Source organism: Tupaia chinensis, unplaced genomic scaffold, assembly GCF_000334495.1.
Source record: "Tupaia chinensis unplaced genomic scaffold, TupChi_1.0 Scaffold000014_1, whole genome shotgun sequence".
Taxonomy (NCBI): Eukaryota; Metazoa; Chordata; class Mammalia; order Scandentia; family Tupaiidae; genus Tupaia; species Tupaia belangeri.
Window position 1 is genome coordinate 1669253 of NW_006159444.1, and position 10868 is coordinate 1680120.

At 45.7% G+C, this 10868-nt stretch overlaps 1 pseudogene; it reads left to right on the forward strand.

Moving 5' to 3' along the window:
* Window positions 1-123, forward strand: part of LOC102480878 (AN1-type zinc finger protein 2A pseudogene) — a 12724-nt pseudogene extending 12601 nt beyond the window's left edge.
* Window positions 124-10868: the final 10745 nt, after the last annotated feature.

Below are 10868 nucleotides of genomic sequence, written 5' to 3' on the forward strand. Positions count from 1 at the left end.
CCGCCCGAATTTCCCCGCCCGCCAGGCCCGCCCCCTGCCCGCGCAGCCGCGGGGACCTTCTCCCTGCACTTTCTTTGGGACATCCTGACTAACCCAACCGACGTCTCCGCCGACGTCGAGTGAGCGCCCTGCCCGCGACTGCGGATGCGACAGGAGGATATGACCCCGTCCCTTCCCGAGGAGCTGACAGTTGAGGCGACGATCCCCGGAGCCCCACCACGAACTGAAGCAGGCGGACGCTGAGGACTCCGCGACCAGAGAGGTGACCCATCTCCTTCACGTCGGAGAGGAGGGCGTCCACCGCGACCACTGCGTTGGGCTCTGAGAGTCCAGGAGAATGGGAACCGACCGCAGAAGCTGCGGGGTGCCCTGGAGAACCCCCGTGAGCCCGCGTGGTGGGGAGGGCGAGGGAGCCGCTGCTGTGGGGCTGTGCCTCTTGAACCAGGATGGCAGCAGCTCTGGCTGGAGAGGAGAGGGCGGGAAGGTATCGGGGTCCCTGTGCCGTGGTGGGCCCCCGGGGGCAGGTGTCCAGGCCGCACTGGGTGGAGGGTTCCTGTGGGAATCGGCCTGGAACCAAGTGGGCGGGCGCAGACACTGCACGTCTGGCCGCAGGGAAGGGGAGAGGGAAGCAGCCACCACCCGCACCCCCAGTCAAGACCACCGGGGAATCCTGCAACCAGAGATGCCCACCCTAGGGATCCCGATTCTCCTCGGATTCCCGGGAGCTGTCAGGTGGGAGGGGTGGGTGGGCTCCAGCCCAGTGCTGGATTTGGGAGCACAACAGCTGGAGCTCTCGGGCTGAACGCTGGAGGACAGAGGACCGTACACATCCGAGGGCAGCGCTCTGTTCTACAGCGGCCCCAGCCTGAAAGACAAAGGGAATCAACTGCCCCCACCGCACTGCAAAGGTCTAAAATGGAGCCCCACGGTTAGCCGGAATCAGACAGACCCGGCCTCCACCCTGTCAACACAGACTGGGCACATGGAGCTCCCAGGGCTGAGCCTTCCCCCAGCACAGGCTGGGGATGGCAGGCTGGCTCTGAGCCTTTGGCAAGTAACTGCGCCTAGGAAAAAGCCTCTGGCTCCAGGTTCCACTCACCCTTCCATGCTCAACTCAGACAGGTATCACCTGCCCTAGGCCACCCGTTCCCCCAGCATGTTGTGGACTCCTGCCCTAGACCTACCACGCTGGGGGAATTTTTAGGTATGTGGTTTTAATTTTTTTCATTTGATTGCTTCTTGGCATTTTTCATACCATTTTTAAATTTTCCTTTCTCATTATAAAAGGAATATGTCGCACAAATGTGAAAAAATGCATGTAACCCACTTGGCTCAAACGCCCCATCTTGCAGAGACACCTTCTTTGACAGTCAAGTAACCAGAGTCGGAGGCTGCATACCATATGTGTCGGCCTGGGTCTGGTCAAGAGAGAAACCACACAGTAATTTAAACTGTGAAAGTTTAATAAAAAGACTTACTTTTTTTTTCGGTTGCCACGGAGTGCATGCACTTGCTGGAAAGGGAGAAAGACTCCCCAAGAGGCATTGTCATGCTGCAATCCCTTCTGAAAATCTCCATCCTCTCAGGATTTGTAGCACACACATACACACACAAACACACACACACACACACACATCCCTGGCATGTTTTTTAAGCCACCAGGGCCAGGACCCAAACCTCAGGTGGTTATGTGGAATCTGGCTCTCCAACCAGTAGGCTCTGGAGCTGGCCAACGACTTACTAATTATAAGGGATTGGGAGTATGAAGGATTGACCAGTAGGGAATAAGGAGAAATCAAAAAAATCAGATGAGCAGATGTAACGATTTAAGGAGCAGCCACCCCTCTCCGTGGGACTGACCCTGACCTGTTATGAAGGGCACAGTATGGCTCCCGAAAGCAGAGAAGACATTGTGGTGACATGCCAGTGGAATTTACTGGAAATCCATCCTTTAGGACGTGGGCAAGCTGCTCAAGGAAGCGCTTCATTGTGACAGCACCTAACAGGCAGTGTGCCAGTAAGGCTGATGGCTACTGGGTGGTCCTGCAGAAACCCCTCCAGGTGCAGGAGCCCGCTGAACAGGGGCATTGCAGTGGGGAAGCCAAATTCTGTCCTCCTACAATGTCCCTCTAGACCCTTCCTGGCAAAGCCAAGCTACAAGCCACTGGCCAGGCATGAATTCCAAAGGCTCAAAACTCTTTTCACATAGGAGGCCAATGGGCTGTATTTGTGGCCAAGAGGCTGTGAGCCTCAAACTGGTACACTGAATAACCTCAGAAAACCCAGACGCTGTCCATTTTCCTCCACCCGAAACCCTTCTGCGCACTACTGGTGAATACCTACACATCTCACCCTGCTGGCGTGTGTGCCCTCTGTGGCCTGCCCACCACTCTGCAGCTCTGTCTGCTCCTCAGTCCTTCTCCGGACTCCCAGCTTCCTCCACTGGCAGCCTAGATTCCTACTTTGCTCGTGCCTCATAGCACAGGAAAGGGAAGCTGTGAGACTCAACAGAAAGTAACAGATGGTTTGCAGAAGCCTGAGGGCATTGTCAAAAAGAAAAGAAAGGTCCTCTATCCCCTTTCTCTGAGCCCCACTGAAACCTAGGGGTCTCCTCCAAACAGAAGGTGTGTCACTGTGTCCGCTCTGCAGTCAGGCTGCCATGCCATCAGGGCCAAGAGGAGAGGAATGTTTCCCTTCACCCTCATTCTTAGCCCCACTCTGAATAAAGAATGATCTGCAGGCTCAGCCATGAAGCACAAGCAGAGGGGACTACTGAGTGAGGCTGGAGCCACATGGGAGGTCTGGGTTCAATTCAGACCAACCTAAATAGGCCAGGCCCCATGAGCCTATAATCCTAGCTAACTGGGAGCCTGGGGCAGAGGGTGGCAGCATGGGGCGTCTCTGTCTGGAAAACCAAACAGAAGAACCTGGGCCAGCCAATGACATGGAGGTTAAGATGGCTGGATCCCACATGGCCAACTGCATGTTTCTAGTCCTGGACCTGGACACTTGAAAAAAAAGAGAAGAAGAAGAAAACCAGGGATATATGTGTGCATGCCCACGATCTGAGGGGAAAATGGAGAAAAAGGGATTGCTGTGTGGCCATACCCCTGAGGAGGGCTTTCTTACATTCCCCTGCTTTCTTTCTCATAAAAATAAATAAATAAATAAATAATCAATCTACTTAGATGCAGTTCTGTCTACAGTTAAAATGAACATTCACATATGTTGGGAAGAGAAAGACTGAGACTTACTTATTCTGCGTTCATGGAGCAGCTACCAGACAGCTGACACCGTACCAGGCAGGAGGCATCTAATCTTGTAATCACTACAGTTTAAGGGACTGTAATGAGCCAGTCATGCATGGTCATGTAGGCATGTTAAGAATTTAGGGTTTTATCCTTAGACTAATGAGAGCTCTCCGGAGGGTGTTGGGCTCCAATCTAGCTGGAGAACAGACAGGAGGGAACATTTAAGAGGGTGTAGATTTGGGAAGAGTGTGGGAGAACACATCAACCTTGTGCTCAGGATAGGCTGAGCTGTGAAATAACCGACACATAGAATCCCTGGGTAGCCACGGGCTGGCTGAGATGTCAGAGGCAGAAATTGTAGAGTGAGATGAGACAGGACCCTTGCAAGGTGGAGTGGGTCAGCAAAGAAAATTGAGAAGCCAGGGAAATGAGAGAGAGAGACAGCTATGTTGAATCATCTTTATAGGTAGAGAGCTCACGTTTCAGGGCAGGCTCAGTTTGCCTGTAGAACAGTCAAAAACCTAATGAAAGCAAGTCTCCCAAAGATAAATATGAAATTTCCACCCTGACCAAAGAGAAGAATGGTGTGAAGTTGTAAAAAGGCAGCCCTACTTTGCTCACCATCCACTCGCTTACAGTAATAAAGGTTTCAAAACTACTGTTATTATATCTTATTATTTTCTTAAAAGTCAAAAAGAATAGTAATACTAGCTTCAACCTTACTACCTACAAAGAACCATTTTGATATCCAAACTCCTGAAGGCAGTTCATGATCAACCCTCCTTTTATCCCCAGTTAGTACATCATCTTATGCATAGGAGGTGACTAGAGAGGCTGGCAGAACTAAATTCTCCTTCCCAAATCATCCTAGTCCTGTGCAGTGTTTTGCTGGACTTGCTGGCAGCAAGAAAATGAGCTGAAGGCTTCAATAAACAAGTCATCCCTCCTGAGCTCTAACACGCCTTTTTCACTTCGGGAAGGTTCTTGTAAGCAATGGCTTCTCACTCCCTTCTCTACTGCCCAGCACCTGCAGGAAGATTCTTCTGTCATCTAAACCCCTTCCACCTGGGCACTGCCAGCTACTGAAAGTACATTAGACCCACATATCCACACCATAGCAATGCGTCAATAGCTACTGCATTTAATACCCATCTCTGGGACCAGCAGTTGGCATAATGGCTATGTCACTGAACTCCCATGTAGTCAACCATGGTTCGAGTCCCAGACCGGGTGCTTGAACTCACGCCAGGCATGTGTGTGTGTGTGCCCACAATCCCGAGAGGAGAATGGAGAAGGGATTGTGGCAAGGCCATCCCCCCAGGAGGTGATTTCTCACTTTCTGTCTCTCTGTGTCTTTCTGGTGAGTACACATGCCCTATAGCAAAAATCTCTCCAAAAAATAAATTAATTAATAACAACCATCTCCAAGGAGCTTCAAAGCAGTTCCATAGCCTGAGTGTAGAAGAGGACTAGGATGTTGGCTATGATTCTGCTACTTAACTTCCATAACCTTAGCAGGATTATTCTCAGCCTCTGTCCCCAGTGTGTCAGGATCTAGCTGCACTGAGTGGTTCCAGCCTTGTCTGCGGCAAAGGCAGGCCACTCTGCCAATAGGCCAGGCTGACCTTGCAGAAGTGGAGATTTCCAGAGGACAGTCTTCTCAAGGGGCCCCATGTCTCCTTTCAGAAGATCAGCTGGCCAGAGACAAATGGGTCTCCCAGATGCTGCCTAGGAGCTCACATGACTTGCTTCACTGCAGTTTTCAAATCCACAACAGAAGAAAGGAGGAGGTAGGTTTGACTAGGATCCCAAAAAGCTGCTTTTAGACCCCAATTTGATCCTCCTCCATTCCTTTCGAACCATTTGCATGTGTGTGTGATGTGTAGTTGGGGGATGAGGTCATATGTATGCATAAATGTGTGTACATGCATGTGCAGGTGGGCAAGGGCTTTCTTTGACCCTCCTGGATTTATTTTACCAGTTTTCCTTCTCACTGATAAGTCCCAGAGTCTAGTTTATGTATATTTGAAGGAACCATGAAAAACTAAAGGCCACCTGATGGGATTACCACACCATGATAGAAGGTCTACTTTTTAGATCAAAGATAATCGCTGAAGATTCCAGATCTACAAACTTTAGCACACACAGTGTCATTCCTGGTCAGAACCTTTCCATATTCCCCTAAATGTGAGCTGGAATGGCTTTCCAAAGAAAAAGAAGACAGAGGTTTTCAGCACTCCCTGGGCAGCGTGCCGTTCTTAAATTAGTAAGCAAATGTTGAGTGAAGCAACCCAAGCTGTTCATGCACTAGCCTGGTACCTGTGGAACCCTTAGGTAGACACCCTAAAATACTGAGTCATCAGAAAAGATATATATAAAAATATATAATGAAAAGACTTTTAATCTTTGCCTTTGTTCTCAAAGGGTAGTCTTTTTAAAAATTTTAGTGTGGGGCAAGCAGGTGGCATGGTGGTTAATGCACTGGACTCACACATGGGCGACCACAATTTGAGTCCCAGACCTGGCAGCTTGTTTTCTCACTTTCTCTCACTCTCACGCGCTCTCTCTCTCTCTCTCTCTCTTTCTCTTGCTGGTGAGCACATATGCCCTTTAGCAAAATTAATAATAACATTAAATAATTCCTTTTTTTAAATGCCTGTGACATTGACTGTTCTAGTTGATAAAACTGAGGTTATTTTAAATTTGTTTCATTTTTTATAAAGTTAGCACGATAAACATACCTAAAAATCTAAAGGTTGATACTTCCAGAATAAAAATGCACCTATTATAATGCTGTAGATTTTAAAGGTGTTTACTCAGTTCTTGCTCACCAACTAGTTCCATATAATTTATTTTCACAGAAGCTCTCAGCATAGGAAATGTTTTTGCTGAATCCATAAATTCACTCTGAAATGCAAAACTTATAAAAGATGAACAAGCCTCTTTCTCAAATTTCCCTTATGACCCTAAACTTCACTTTTCCTATTCTGTCATCCCATTAAACTTGTTCTTGGACTTGACTGAAGCCATCTTTGTTTGAACTCTTTCTGAATTCCTTTCACTTCTTCCCAAACCTCTCCATTTACGTAGTCATGTCCCTTCTGCCCTCAGCAACACAGTCTTCCTAACTTGCTGTTCTATCAATGCTTCCTCTTATTAGAGAGTCTTGGGGTTTGGGGTGGAGAGGTCACCTTTCTTTTTTTTTTAATTTGATTTTTTTTACTTCAAGTTCTTTTATATATTCAATCACGTTATTTAGCTTGCGAAGCGAATATTCCAACATGTGTACATTTCTCCATAGTCCAGCTGATAATACCATAGTTATCTTCAACAGATAATACCACATTTCTTTGTCCTATTAATGTTTTGCGTCTCTATTTTTCCTCTAAATGTTCTTCCTCAGACTCTACTCCATTTCTAAATGGGAAGGAAGGGGAGAAAAACAGATAATACTTCTGTTGACTGACAAAGGTAACTTCGGCTACATTCGAGGTTGAGGGTTCTTAGTGCAGGACCATCTGGGGTGTGGATGAGAACTTCAGAAGGGGTAGGATTGAAATAAAACTATCTAGAGTACAGACTCCAGCCAGGATATTAGATCCAGCACTTCTGTACAATATGTTTATGAGTACTGGTGTGTGATTCATGGGTGCACACAAACCATTATGTATGTCCTCAAAAAAAAAAAATATATATATAAAATCTGAGGGTTGGTCCCATAGCACAACAGTGAAGTGTGGACAGAAGCAGTCAGATCCTAGCTGGCTGACCAGGGTTGGATCCCAGCCCAGTGGCTTGAGAAACATGCTGAGTGTGCATGTGGCCAGCATCCTGACGGGATGGAGAATGGGAGGAAACAGGGTTGTGGCATGACGAGGTCCTGTTGGGGGCACTTTCTCTCTTACATCTGGCCAGCCCTGTGGCCTGTAGTTAAAGGAGTTGGATCTCCCATAGCCGACCATATGGTTTAAATCTCAGCCACAACTGCTTGAAAAGTACACCAGGGGGCTGGCAGGTGGCATGGTGGTTAAGGGAGTTGGATCCCCCATAGCTGACCATATGGTTTAAATCCCAGCCACAGCTGCTTGAAAAGCATGCCAGGGAGCCAGCAGGTGGCATGGTGGTTAAGGGTGCTTGACTCCCACATGGCACTCCCGCGCAGCCTGTCTGTCTCTCTCTCTCTCTCTCTCTCTCTCTCTCTCTCTCTCTCTCTCTCTCTCTCTCTCTCTCTCTCTCTCTCTCTTTTTCTCTCTCTCTGTCCTTCTCTGGTCAAATTTAAATAAATAAAGTTAAATTAAATAAGTCTTTAAAAAAGAAAGAAAGAAAAGCATGCCAGGCATGTGTGTGTATGTCCTAAATCCCAAAAGGGTGGAAAAATGAAGGAAAAGGATTGTAGCATAACCACGCCCCATGGGGGGGCTACTTTCCCTCTGTCCCTCTCCCTCTGTCTCTCTCTAGTCAACATGCATGCCTTTCTGGCAAATTATTTGTAAAAACTGCTGTGATTCGGTACTAATATGTAAATTTGGGGGTTTCTAGTTCAAAACCAAGGTATACAAAAATCTAAAACTTAAACCTAAACCTAAGCGTATACTTATGTGATTGCCAATTTATTTTTGGTTTAATACATCTTAAAAGGAAGAAAAATAAACTCTTAGGATATCATAATTATAGTATTATGTGAAATAAATATAGTTGCATGTCAACACACATAGACTTACCTGATTTTTTTTTAAAAAATTGCCAGAAAGCATGTGCATTCGCCAAGAGAAACAGAGAGAAAGAAGGAAAGTGAGAAAACAGCCCTCATGGGGAAAGGTCATGTCACAATTCCTTCTCCTTCATTTCTCCCTCCTTTTGGGATCTCAGGCATACAGGCACACGCACCTGGTGTGTCTTTCAAGCTGTTGGATCTGGGACTCCAGTCACAATGTCAGCCATATGGATCCAGCACCTTAATCACCAGGCCATGGCCTGGCCCTATTTACCTGATTTTTAAAGTATATACTATTGCAGGGCCAGCAGGTGGCATGGTGGTTAAGCACTGAACTCCCACATGGCCGTCTGCAGTTTGAGTCCCAGACTTGGTGACTTGAAAATCATGCTGGGCACATGTGCTTGCGTGTCTAAAATTATAGGAGGAGAATGGAAAAGGAGTGTGGTACGTACGGCCACTCTTTTTGGGGAGTGATTTCTCACTTTTCCTCTCTCTGTCTCTCTGGCAAGTGCACATGCCCTATGGCAAAATCCTTTAAAAACAAAAACAAGGGACCACCAGCAGATGGCATAATGGTTACATTGCTGGGCTCCCACATAGTTGACCATGGTTTGAGTCCTGAACCTGGCAGCTTAAAATTCATACCAGTGAGTGTGCGCACATGCCCAAAATCCTGAGAGAATGGAGAAGAAGGAATTGCAGCATGGCCATCCCCCTTGGAGGGTTATTTCTCACTTTCTGTCTCTCTAGCAAGTACACATACCCTATATAACAAAACTCTCCAAAACAAACAAACAAACAAACCCACTAATACAGTGACATTATTGAGATTTTTTTCTTTCATTTCTTTTTTCTTTTGACAGAACCAGCCCATGGCACAGCAGTTAAGGCAGCTAGATTTCACATGGCTGGTCACATAGCTTGGGTTCTGGACCTGGCAGGGTTTTTTGTTTTTGTTTTTTGTTTGTTTGTTGTTTGTTTGTTTGTTTGTTTTTGAGAGGTTTTTGCTATAGGGTGCATGCACTTACCAAAAAGACAGAAGGGAGACAGAGAGACAGAAAGCGAGAAATCACCCTCCCCCAACCCCAGGGATGGCCACGCCTCAATCCCTTCTCCTCCATTCTCCTCTTGGGATCTTAGGCATGCACGCACACACGCCTGGCATGAGTTCAAGCCACCAGGTCCAGGATTCAAACGATAGTTAACTACATGGGAGTCCAGAGACATAGCCATTATGCCAGCTACTGGTCCCTGGACCTGGCAGTTTAAAAGACACACTGGCATGTGTGCATGCATGCCCAAGATCCCAAAGTGGGGAGAAATGGAGAAGGGATTGCAGTGTGTCCATTTCCCATAAGGATTCTTTCTCACTTTCTCTCTCTCTGTCTCTCTTCAGCGAGCATACACATCCTCTTGCAAATTAAAAAAAAATATGCAAACTTTAGGGGATAGAATGAAGAAATCATGTCATGCAGGAAAAAACCTACTTTTAAAATTTGATTTCAGCACATGCTATAAATATTTACAGAATTAATGCATATATAAATTAATGATTTTTTATTGTCTTAAGTTACACAGCAAAACTTTCAACTTGCCTATTGTTTTGTTTTTTTTTTCCCCCAAACTTTCTAATTATAAACTTTAAATAAGCCACAAACCCTGGAATCAAATTGAAGATTTTAAATTAGATACAGTTTTCTACAGCACTGGTTAAAAGGTTAGATTTGCATCATGACACTCTTAAAAATAGTTTTCCAGGGCCAGCAGATGGCACAGTGGATGGGGGCACTGGACTCCTACACAGGCAACCACAGTTCAAGTACCAGACCTGGCAGTTTGCTTTCTCACTTTCCCTCTTTCTCTCACTCTTACTCTGTCCTTTTCTAGTCAAAATAAAATAAATAACTAAATAAACAAATAAATAAAGTTGAATACAAAATAATTCTTTAAGAAAAGAATTTTCCATAAAAATAATTTTAAATCATGTTACCACTAAAACACTCTCTTTCAGATTATTATAAAACTACCATTAATATCTATGGTGGCTCTTCAAAGTTACAGGATTAATAAAATCCTTCTGTCCACATTTTCCCTTGCTATTATATCAAAAGATTTTTTTCTTTCTTTCTTTCTCTTCTTCCCCCCCACCCCAGGGAGGAACCCCACATCTGCCATCCCTTTTCCTCTTTTCTCTTGGGATTTTGGGCACAGATGTACATGTTCCCTGTATGTGTTTCAAGCTGCTGGATCTGGGACCAGAATCACAGATGGCTATGCGGGATCCAGTCACCTTCACCATCATGCCATTGGATGGGCCAACAGTTTTAAAACTATTTATATTTTACCATTTTGTTTAAGGGGAGGAAAACATAGGTTTTGACTACTCTTTGTGTGTATGTAATGATCTGCTTCCTTCCTCACTCCCACCTTCTATCTCCCCCCACAAGACAGGAAGGAGGGAAACTACATCTGCATATTTCGTAAGTCTCCCATTCATTTTAGGATGAGAGTCTCAGCCAGCATGCTTTCTCAACGGAATTCCCTAAGAAGAACAGACAACCTGATTTAAACAAGTAGTCCTGAGAACAGTCGTGAGACTGAGCAGACACTCAATGAGAGGAGTTACTTCATTCCCTCCGTGCACCTCAGAGTGTCCTTAGCCATCATCTGCAAATACCTACTGAGAGCCAGCAATGCCTCCATAGAGTCTACAATGAAACTTACAAACACGTTAAATAGCTCAACCCAATTTATCACGTTTTAGAAAATGTCTTCTTTAAAGTACAGTTTTCTCTATACTATTCATTTATGAGGACTCCTGTCTACACCTGAAATTTAACTAGCTGCAAACACCACCAATGGTTATCATTACTCATGGGTAAGCAGACAATGAAGGAAGT